The 12,741-nt window shown below is 35.0% G+C and overlaps 1 non-coding gene across 1 annotated transcript; it reads right to left on the bottom strand.

The window, feature by feature from the left end:
• Positions 1–3,138: 3,138 nt before the first annotated feature.
• On the bottom strand, positions 3,139–3,212 carry Trnat-cgu (transfer RNA threonine (anticodon CGU)). Its single transcript has one exon. It is a non-coding gene; the product is annotated as a tRNA-Thr (tRNA).
• Between the last annotated feature and the right edge of the window lie 9,529 nt (positions 3,213–12,741).

Raw genomic sequence — 12,741 nt, 5'->3', positions numbered from 1 at the left:
TACTGTAGTGTAGTCGTTATGTGTCAACATTTGAAAAGAACACGTGGTATGCTGACAGTCATAAGGAAACAAAGACAAGGAAAGAATTAAAAATATCCAATCTTAAAAATAGTCTTTCTTTGGATAGATAAAAACGAATAATTTTTACAGGTTAATATTTTACGTTTTACTGGCCAAGGGAAATAATAGAATCTCAGCAAATCATTTTTTCTAGCATATTCTTTTCCTTGTTTTGATTCTCATGTATATATCCTTTGATATCTTATACATTTTGTATGTAGATTGATGTGATTCTCGGTTGATTAATTGTGTCTAACTGTGTAGAATATATACTCAACAATGACAAGAATATGCTGTTGTCATAGCCCTACTCAGAATGCGAACATATACACATGTGTATACGAGTACACGAAAACTTGAAACAAACTCCATGGTGTTTTTCTCTCATTCTTATTCAAGAACTTTAAAACTTCTCAACAAACTTTGGGCTTTCAAAATATTTTTTAGATTTCTGTAAAATTGTTGATGTATAAAAAATATTATGTTCATTAATTTATGTTTTCTTGCTTGCATTCTAAAATTCCTGTTGTTGAGTATGCTCTTGCTAACTGGTGACACTTTACGCATCTTTTTCATTCGATAATTTAACTACATGTATATTAATTGCTAGTGATGTTCTTGACACTTTTCATCAAAACACATTTTCTGAAGTCAGTACTACATCCGGCGGTGGGGTAACAATTTTAGAACTTTATTTTTTTTTCTTGTATTAGAGATACTCTAAGGTCCCAACGCCTCGAGTTTATTTTGTTCTCGGTTTTGCAAAATTGCATTAATCTTGAAAAAGCACAATCTACATCCTAACTACCCTTTTCTATTCACACTTAGAAACCCACTCCCATTTAGAGATTAATCTGCTTAGAGATTATCCAAGATCTCGAATCCTTTTATTTATTTTATCTCCAGGCGATACTACAGATTACATACATGTGCCTACATCATCAGGTCTACATGCCGATGTCTCCACACACACACACACACACACACACACACACACACACACACACACAACGGAACTTTGAAACGGACTTTTTAACGCTTTTGTCTATTTCTTATTCAAGAACTTTAAAACTTTTCAACAAACTTTGGTCTTTTAAAGTATATTTTACATTTCTGTAAAAGTGTTTATATATAAAAAAAATATTTTGTTCGTTAATGTATGTTTTCTCGCTTTCATTCCCAAATTTCTCGTTGTTGAGTTAGCACTTGAATGTTATGAATGGGTCACCAGTTAGCACTTGCTAACTGGTGACCCATTCATAACATTCAAGCTTTTTGTGCATCTTTTTCAGTCGACAATTTAGATACATGTATATTAATTGTTTGTGGTGTTCTTTGCACTTTTCAAAGACGTTACTAACGCCAATATACACGGTCCGAAGCCAGGAGCGGGACTACAAGGTCACTCAAAATAAATCTATCATACATTTTCGTCAAGGGTGTGAGTTCCATATAGAAACGTTGATTTAATTTGAATAAAACAAAATACGCATCAAGTACGCTTGAAAGCCAAATCGCAACGTAATATTAGAAGATAAACAAATATTTTACTTGTTTGAAATTTATTTGTATATTTTCCTAATATTACGTTGTGATTTGGCTTTCAAGCCCACTTGATGCGTATTTTATTTTATATCATATATTGTTTTCATTTCGTTTGATGTCCGTTTTATTGAATACTGTTATAGGAGCGGGTCTTACAGTCCATGGTAAGTTCGGCTTTTATAGGACCATGTGAAGGATGCCACCATCCATACATGAAAATAGTATTATGAAATTGATAGGATTCGACCCTTAGCATGCAAAGTCGCCAGTCTGTTCATCGCTATCTCTCATTTTCACATTAAAAAGAAACGTCACCATTAACTTAGATCTAGTGGAGAGACAAACAAATAATACCACTGTTGCCCCAAACGCGGAATTCATGCATGGAATATTGTTACCAAATTTGATGCATCTGCTACTAGTCTGTCATTCCTAGACAGAGTTTATAAAAAAGAGTGGCCAACCTAATAGGTCCCCACTGTCAACCAAACTGCAGCCTCTGTCCCATCGACGAAATGTTGCATCACTTTGCTTATTATACAAATATTTTAATAGAAGCTGCTCCGACGAACGCTAAGGCCTTGTACCATCTCAACGTAAATACCCTCAACAAACCCAACAAGCAGCAAAATCCCACCCCTTACATTGTAGAGGTTCTTAGATGGCCGAAGACTTTCTACTGAAATAGTTTCTTCCCTCAAACTGCTAGACTTTGAAATTCCCTTCCGTGTCCTTGTTTCCCCGACTGCACTGACTCGCAGAAATTCAAGTCTAATGTCAACAGATATCTTGCTGCCCAACTCCCAACATAGTATTCCTGCAAATTTTGTCCCAAATAGTTGCCCCTTAGATCCGAGTGGCATTTCGTCTTGTTTAGGGGGAAAAGGCAACAAAAAGAAAAATACGCCGTGGGCAAATACAGGGTGTTCCAAAAGTGTTGGCCATATCTTAACATTGAATATCTTGAGAACTGTTAAGGATATAAAAACGCATCTGGTATATTCAGAAAGCTTGTAATCTCAAATTTTCCTTATTAATATTCAAACATGTCCAATGTATGTTTCATTGGTCACACGACACACGTCAAGCCGAGAGTCCAAATCTTGCCAATCACGTCCCAGCATTGTATTGTCAATGGTTGAAACAACTTCTGTTATTCGGGCCTTCAGCTCATCCACGTCTCTTGGAATGGGAGGCACATAGACCAGCCCTTTCACAAATACCCACAAAAATAAATCACAAGGTGTGAGATCTTTTTTTTTTTTTTGTGAAATGCATGTTGAACAAGTGTTTATGATCCAGGTTTTGCAAATTCAAGCACACAAAACGCTTTTTCTGGTTGAGTGAACGCCATTACTGGATCAGAAAAAGAATTTTAAAAATCAATAGTCTCACAAAAAAATGAATGCATTTAGCTTTAAAATGGCACCACTTTCATCTTACTACCATTCATAGTTAAACAAATATAAGGACTTGAAATGTGCCTAAAACTTTTGGAATAGTAATTAAAAAAACAAAAATTTTTAAACCTCATGCCCCCAGTGAGATTCGAACTCACGACCCCTGGTTTACGAGACCAGTGCTCTAAACCACTGAGCTATAGGGGCAGACACTATAACGCTGTACAAATCATTAAAGTTATTCATTGATAATTATTTTTTAAGATAACTGTCAACTCGTGCATGGTATCAGTTTCAAGATTAAATTTCATATTTGCACTGGTTATTGCTTATTACAATTGAATACGTTTATTACTGACACACGCGAAGCAATGATCAGGAATTGATCTTTATCGAAATTACAAGAATGAAATCGGGTGCTTCTGTAGATTGGTGATCTTTGAAACCAACACACATCAGCTGAAAACATTATGACGTCATCAAGTGTCATGTCGAAATTAGTATAAATTCCAAAAATTGCGAAAAGTGATCCAACAGATGTGCGAGATGTATTTTTAACAAAAAAAAAAAAAAAATCTTCCTCAATCATGTTCTGAAATGTGTTAAATCCTTAAGTCAATTTAAATCAACGGTCAATTTGGCATACTGAATTGGTCGCACAACTCATCTTCATTAAAATATACAATAAAACTCCATAATTCGATAAAATCTATTTTTACTTGTAATTATTTTTTTTTCTACTGGATCATTTTTCATAGTTTTTAACTTTATAATAATTTCGACATGACACGTAATGACGTAGTAATGTTTTCACCTGAAATGTGTTAGCTTAAAAGATCACCAATTTACACAAGCACAAAAAAATCATAATATGTCATCAAGGGTGATAACTACATCCCGTGAATTCACCGTTTATTAAACAAAATTATAACTTACAGTAGAACCCTAGGATACGTTTTTTTCAGGTTACGGTGTGGAATACGATGTTTTTCCGACCCCTGGTTACGCTATTTGCCCCGCCTTACGCTGTTATTTATAATATTATTTGATTATATACATGTGTATTATATACTGTACGGTATTTTGTTACTAACTTTTAATACTGTATCCCGGGGTTCTATTGTACGCATATAAACAAAAGTAAACCTTGCCTTAAACTATGGATTGGAACACACAGACGCACACACTCACAGACACACACACACATACATACATACATACACACACACACATATATACACACACATATACACACACATATATACATACACACATATACACACACATATACATACATATATATATATATATTATTTGTTTATTTGAAAGTAAACAGTTAGATACGGTCGCTACAAACAGCCATCTGTTTCAGTCAATGAGACTTTCTCAGGCGACCCTGAACCCATCGACGCTACAGGGGGAAAATGGGAAAAAACCCTGTACTGTATTTTGTTACTAATTTTGAATGCCGTGTTCCGGGGTTCTACTGTATTAGCAAAAATCAATCCGCTTTCAAATTCCTTTGCCTTTAAGCTATAAAGAAAATGTAGTCTCTATTTTGAAGCTTCAGTTTATTCTGGCCTCAACTAGTAATAGAGAATCCTTCTAGACTAAGGCAGTTTTAATTTTTTGTCCTAATCCATGGTGACCTTTTTTTATGGAGGTGGATTTTACCTGCATTGGAAACCGGCTTCATGGGAAGGCGAGTAAGTAGGAACGTCTGGACAGCAATGAATCTTGCTGTAGCATAAACTATATAACAAAAAAAAAAAAAAAGAATTCTGAATTTATGCTAATTTGAGGAAAAACAACGGTTGCAATCAACTAACGTACTTTCTAACTATCGGTTAAGCTTTACCGGAAACCATGATAAGGAAAACCAGTTGCTTTACTTTTATTATTCTTCAGTATTTTTTATTGTGAAGCGATTTATTGAAATAAAATATAAGAAAAGGACATTCTTGAAAAGCATACAATAAAAATTTAAAAAATTATGCAGTTTTTGCTTTATTTGAAATTTTATCAGATATATATGTTTATGAAATCAAAAATCAAAGTTTTTTTTTTTTAATTTAAAGCTTTTTTTAATTTATATAATAAATATATGCTTATGAAAGTATAAAAATAGAATTATTGGAATCGCAATAGAAATACTGAAGAATAATAAAAATGAAGGAATTGGTTTGCCTTGTCACCGCTTCCGTAGGTGTATCAGAATTTTTGTAGGAATTTTTGACACCCCTAACACGAAACTGCGAATACAATATAAAAATCTCGTAATTTCTCTGATAAAAGTGGGTTATTTATTTTCTTTATGGATTATACTTCCAAAATAAACTATTAAAGTTGTTTTAAAAGTAATAGAAATATTTTTTTTTTAAAAAACAGTAATGAATTTTCCGAACTCAATATTTTTCAATTTTTAAACTTTAAAAATCTATCAAAATTTTTCTATTGATTCTATTTTTACGATATTTTCAGGGTCAATGTGAAATTTTATGTTCTTTCCAATAAACCGAATATAATATTTTAGACAAACGTTTTTTTTTTAATTCACCCCCCCCCATTTTCAACTTTCTATTAAAAAGTAAATAATTAATTTATGTTTAATAGTTTTATATATCACAAATTGAAGAGAAAAGGTCAATAAATAATATATTTAAATTTAAAACAAACAAAAAAAAAACGTTTTTTAGAAATTTACCTGTAAAGTCCGAAGTTTAAAACCTTTTTTTTTTTTTTTAAAACACATTGTTTTTTTTTTTTGTTTTTTTTAATGAAACCTTGGTCCTTGCTCCTTTAAATGAAAAAAAATTAGGGCTTGAATTACATTTTTCGAGGAGTTATAAGCTTGGAAAGACAGGGGGTCGAATAATTCACGCCTCTCATTTTGAAATGTCTATTAAAAAGTAAATAATTAATTTATGTTTAATAGTTTTATATATCACAAATTGAAGAGAAAAGGTCAATAAATAATATATTCAAATTTAAAACAAAAAAAAACGTTTTTTAGAAATTTACCTGTAAAGTCCGAAGTTTAAAACCTTTAAAAAAAAAAAAAACACATTGTTTTTTTTTGTTGTTTTTTTAATGAAACTTTGGTCCTTGCTCCTTTAATTGAAAAAAAAAATTAGGGCTTGAATTACATTTTTCGAGAAGTTATAAGCTTGGAAAGATGGGGTGGAATTATTCACTATTTTCACGAAATTTCTGATACACCTTCCGGTAGTGCTACGCCGGAAATGAGGAAGTACGTTTAGCTCTACCGGAAGCGGTGACAAGGCAAATCAGTCCCTTAACTTTTATTGCTCTTCGGTATTTGTATTGTGAAGCGATTTATTGAAATAAAATATAAAAAAAGGACATTATAGTGAAATATACAATACAAATTAATAAAATTATAGAGATAAAAATAAAACAATCAGTCTTTAGTAAATTTATTACTTTAAAAGAAATTAAAGTGTTTCCAATAATTCTTTTTAAAAAAAGAGCACAAAAGTGTTTTCATAATTCTTTAAAAGTAACTAAAACTAATTGCAATAATTCTTAATTAAAATAAGACCAAAAAACCTTTACAATTATAACAAAACACGTCCCACCTTAGAGAGGTATGCCGGTATAGGAGTTCGTTTTAGATCTTTCCGATCACGGAACGCCCCAAAACGTTCAATAGATATTCTGGTAACCCAGAACAAGTCACACAATACGACAATTTTGGCCCTGATTGTTTACACGGGGACAGGTGGGTTTCTGGTTATTCTGTTTCAATAAGAAAAGTCCGCCAATCCAAGGAGACAGGTGCGGCCATGTTGTAATTGTTTTTGTTGATCTGCGGGCCACAGCCCTCTCCCCACGTCGAGGTAGGCACTCCTCTTCTAATAGATGATTCCTGGAAAATAACTCCAATTGACTCTCCGGTCCGGTAGCAATGTTAACAACTTCGCAGAAGCAATAAGTAAAAACTCCATTGCTGGTTTTCTTTTTTATAAAATTATATTAACAGAAACTATATAACTACAAAGTTCTTATATAATACCACTGTACAAAGATAATTGTATAAGCCGTTGAAATTAAATCACTTCAGTCCACAGTTCAACACGTGTCGCATCATCTGCGACCGAGAGGCGCTTTTATCTGGCGAAACAGTCACCCATAATTCCAGATTCAATTTTCGTGTATCGTAAATCTCGATAGGTGGGAAATTGACATCCACAATTAAGTGAATCTGACCTTTTTTCTTTCTTTTCTTCTTATGTTGTCACCAACAGTCTGCAGGTGTGGATATGGGGGAAGCCTTTGTTCGCGTTAATGTTAAGCGACAAATTATCAGCAGTTGAGGGTTTTAACCAAATCCAAATCTATTTTTGTTTATGCAAAATACCATGTGTGATAAAAGTATTCAACTAAGGTTATTAAGCTTGTGATAGAGAGATTGACCGCCGTATTTCAAAGTCGGCATATTTGCCAACGGTCAGGGGGCTTTTATTCAGCTCACTGTGAGCTCAACTCTATTCAATTGTCCTCCAAAATCGCTCGTGCATAAGCTTATATGTTCAGGTGATAGGTGGAGAATGAAGCTCTCCCAGTTCAAATTAGTCAATCAAGAGGCGTTACGACATACCTACTCCTCTTCTGATTGGCCCCGTGCCAACTGTGCATAATCTCGTATCGGAGTAAATTTCCATCAAGTTGTTCTCACGCCGATCATCCTCAGGGTCAGATTCTGCTGTCAAACTCAGCCATAATAACTTTCAATACTACTCTCTCAAAATTAATTGTTTTCTTCGCAAAACAATGTTATTATTAACATATTATTATCAATCACAAATCCGCTAACGTAAGCTACTTTTCCTCGGTTTGGTTGCATCATCGACCAAATAAATCAAGTCAGTAAGGCAATCGGAAATTGCCCGGGATTGTTCACATAATAAAAGCTCTAACTTAGTTCTATTATAATCGTTATTAATGTAAAATATGATCACCATGGGTAGTTGGGTAACATTCGCTCCCTTAGTTCACACAGCTTCCAAAGGAAATGGTTGAGTCTTAATTCATCAATACGCCTTTTACATCACCGACTCACTGTGGTAAAACTGGTCGCTCCCCAGTCGCTGACATACAACGTCCATCGCCACGCCATCGCTGACATACAACGTCCATCGCCACGCCATCGCTGACATACAACGTCCATCGCCACGCCATCGCTGACATACAACGTCCATCGCCACGCCATCGCTGACATACAACGTCCATCGCCACGCCATCGCTGACATACAACGTCCATCGCCACGCCATCGCGTAACAACGTCAACAAGTTTGTACATGATATTTCATTGATTATCATTTCACATGCAAAAGAATTAAAGTTCATGCAACGTATATAAATCATGCAACATGTACGAGGGGCGTGCAATAAGTAATGCCCCTGACCCACTTCCCATAGAAGTAGAGCAATTAAACTTGGCACACTTATGAGTATTTCTCTACATAGGAACCACCCAGAGTTATGCATTTCTCCCATCATTTGATGCAGCTCTGGAGACCGTTTATGTAGAACACTCCAGGTTGGTCCTCCAACCACGACGTGACTTCAGAAATCAAGGCTGTATCATCTGGGAAACGCTTTCCTTTCAAAAACAACTTCATGGCTGGGAAGAGGTGAAAGTCAGAGGGTGCCAAGTCAGGAGAGTAGGGAAGATGGGGGAGGATGGGGGAGGATGGGGGAAGATTTCATAACCACACGCCCGTGCTTCTGATCTGGCGACATGTGAGTGGTGGATCGGAGCGTTGTCCTGCAGGAGGAGGGTACCTTTGCTGATCTTGCCCCGCCTTTTGATTTTGATAGCTTCTCTTAATTTCCTCAAAAGTGAAGCATAATAGGCTTCTGTAATTGTGGTACCCTTTGCCAGGAAATCTGTCATCACTACTCCGTCCTGGTCCCAGAAGACTGTGAGCATGACCTTACCAGCGGAGGGCTGCACCCTTGCCTTCTTTGGAGGTGGTGAGTCCAAGTGCTTACACTGCATTGACTGGGCTTTGGTCTCTGGATCATAGTGATGAACCCAGGTTCATCCTGTGTAATCAGTCTTTTGAAAAACTTGGACACATCTTCTTGACACATCTCCAAATTCATCCTCGAGCACTCGACGCGTTCTCGTTTCTGGAATGGTGTGAGCAACCTGGGAACCCATCTGCCAGACACCGTATGCATATGCAAATAATCTTGAATGATAGTTTCCACAGACCCTGTACTAATCTTGGAATCTTGGTCTATTTGGCGAATAGTAATGCGCCGATCTTTCAAAATGGCAGCCTCAACTTGACGGACAGGTGCCTCGTCAATAGCAGTAGGGGGCGACCAGGTCTGGGAGCTGTTTTCACATACTTCCGGCAATGTTTGAATTCACGATGCCAGCGTTTTACAAGGTCATATGATGGGGCATTATCACCATATAAGGCATTATCACCATATAAGGCATTATCACCATATAATGGATAAAAAAAAGTATCAGTTTGTTTCATTTCATCAAAAGTCTCCTGTGGTGTGCGTCCTTTCAAATACAAAAACCGGATCACTGCTCGACATTCAACAGGCTCCATTTCATACCTTATTCAGTTCAAACACCTATAAAACAGAAACCACAATTAGTTAAGAGCTTCAATTTGCCACATAACCCCTAGAGATATAAATAATTGCACATGCAAAATTTCAGCGAATTCAGACAACTGGAAGTGGATCAGGGGCATTATTATTGCACGCCCCTCGCATTAATCATGCAAGATGTATTAATCATGCCACGGGTATTAATCATGCAACATGTATTAATGATCCATCATGTAATTATCATGCAACATGTATTAATAATACAATATGTATTAATGATCCAACATGTAATAATCATGAAACATGTATTAATCATACAACATGTAATTATCATACAACATGTAATTATCATGCAACATGTATTAATCATGCAACATGTATTAATCATGCAACATGTATTAATCATGCAACATGTATTAATCATACAACATGTATTAATCATGCAACATGTATTAATCATGCAACATGTATTAATCATGCAACATGTATTAATCATACAACATGTATTAATCATGCAACATGTATTAATCATGCAACATGTATTAATCATACAACATGTATTAATCATACAACATGTATTAATCATGCAACATGTATTAATCATACAACATGTATTAATCATACAACATGTATTAATCATACAACATGTATGAATCATACAACATGTATTAATCATGCAACATGTAAGTATCATGCAAAACAAAAAATAACAATTATCATTGTGTTATTTAACATATTCAAATGTTGAAGAAATTTATTGTGTAGTAACACAGTCAATTTTTTTTAATTAAGAAAAACAATAAAAGATTAAGAGAAGAGGTTAATGTAGTTAACTTTTTATTGATTTTGGTTGTTTTGCTTGAAACAGTGTCTAGCGTATATATAAAGGTAATTTATAGACCTCAGTTCAATGCAGAATTGTGCTTGTTAAGATAGAGCGGCAGATTGATTTTTTTAAATATGTGGTTTTATGCAGAAACCACAGTACTTACTTGTCATGTCGAAAATAGTAACATATACAAAAATTACGAAAATCTATTGAGTAGAACAACTACTTTTGCATTTTTAGTAAAAAAAAAATATCGCTATGATCTGAAACAGTACGTCGGCCATTAAAGTGGCGAAAAGGGAGATAAATATTTCTCCTGTATTCGCAATCATCAAGGTATTCACATCTAGGGAAATGCAGTTTTGTTGTTTGAACTGAAAAAAAAAACGAGTCGAATTGCTTTTCTCTTGATTCTTTGCGAAACCCTACATACATATGAACGACGATAGCTTCTATTGGGTTTTGCCAAGAATCGCACCAACGTTTATTGAAAGAATAGAAGGGTCACTAATTAGTAAGTGCTAACTAAAAATATAAACAATTTTATGATTGAAAAATTGAGAAAACGAATTTTTTGAAAAAAGATGTATAAGCATGCTAACCCTTACCCGATGTTGCCTGGGATTGTATGCGAATCAACACATATTCCACACTTCCAGTACTTTTATTGTCATCAAAATCTGAGAAATCACTTCAGAGTCCACTGTTTAACACGTGTCGCATCATCTGCGACCGACAGTCACTCATAATTCCAGATTCAAAGCACTAGGGCCGGGGTGAGCAACATTCTTAAGTACTTCCGTGCAAGGCTGGTCAGTAAAGTCTCTGTGCCTCTAGCTTTTAGCTGTTTCTTGTACAGGAGTTTATCGCTGCGTGTCGACTTACTATTTTAAGATAGAGGTGTTACTTTTGAGGTTTTAAATGATTTTCATTAGTGGAAAACTGAGTTAACACTTTCATGTTTCAACTTACTAGCTATTGGTAACGAAGAGAGAATATCGAAACGAACCGAAGAAAGAGAATAAATAATTCGAGCCATTTGCTTTTTAGTGTTCGTCTGAATTGTCGGAAATTTATCGTCTTTCAGATAAATGCGACGCGAAACTACTAGTCTGCAGAAAAAATATAAAAGAATGAAATAAAAAGGGGGGTAAAATAATAAAATAGAAAGGTCTTGTTTTAAAATGAAGAAGAGATTTTATTTATAAAAAGTTGCACATTCATCCTTTTGCAGGCATTAAATACAAAAACAAGGAACGCCAAAGTAACAAAATATAATACAAAGAAAACGCTGGTTCTTATATTGAAAATGTCGTATCAATGAACGAATACAATATTAAAAATTCAAATAGGAGTACTTCCTAATAATAACAGTCCTGGATATGACCTTAAACTATATCCAGTTACCATTGCTCTCAGGTCCACTCTGACCCGGAGTGGTAGTACCTGTTAGGGTCCCAACTATGGGTTAAATAGAAACCGACTTGAAAATAACAAATATATTCTATTAAAAATTTTGGGATTCAGCATTAAATAACCTGAAAAGGGTTGATACGCCGTAAAACAAAAACAACCAACCAACTTAATAATAACTCAAATTCAATAATTTTAAGGAACGTACTCACAAAGTGATGGCAGACAGCACATGTGCTTTTTTTTCTCAATTTAAAGGCTTTTAAAATTACTCTCCTTCAAAATACGTGCAGACCGGAGCCACGTAAATAAAGTTTTCAGAAGTTCGCCTCGTCGCGACTGAGTATTCTTTGCCGGGTTATACTTCTTTGAAGGAAACGCTCGGAAAATTCCACATCTGCGCCGGGCAATGAATTCACGTCCAATTTCCTCGGTGCTGGAATCCAAAACAGCCGATTTTCGCGCTGAGACTAGTGACGTCATCATCAGGGAGCTAGCACCATTCAAATTAGAGGGAGTTTCGTACGAACTCAAAATATACGAAATTAAGACCAATAGAAGATACGAAATACAGAAAATTAAATGTAAGAACCAGAATAAAAATATTATAAATGTATACAGGGGGGGTGCACAATTATTGGTACAAAAAATTCCAACAGAATCGCAAAGCGATTTCACTACATACAGTGCGGAACGATAAAATTGTCACTCTAGAAAATATGACACGATTCCATGTTCGCTTAATGAAAACGGATTTTTTTTTTTTTTTTTTTTTTGTAGACCATCAACTAATTGGCAAGTTATGTACAAATTGCAAGAGCGATAGGAGCCTTCTATCATGTCTGAAAGTGACACAATGTTCAACGAGCGAGATCGGAGATGTGCCGCTG

This window comes from Euprymna scolopes, chromosome 37 (assembly GCF_053919585.1).
Source record: "Euprymna scolopes isolate OS-2025 chromosome 37, ASM5391958v1, whole genome shotgun sequence".
NCBI lineage: Eukaryota > Metazoa > Mollusca > Cephalopoda > Sepiida > Sepiolidae > Euprymna > Euprymna scolopes.
Note: the sequence above shows the minus strand (reverse complement) of the source record. Positions and strands in the feature narration are given on the sequence as shown.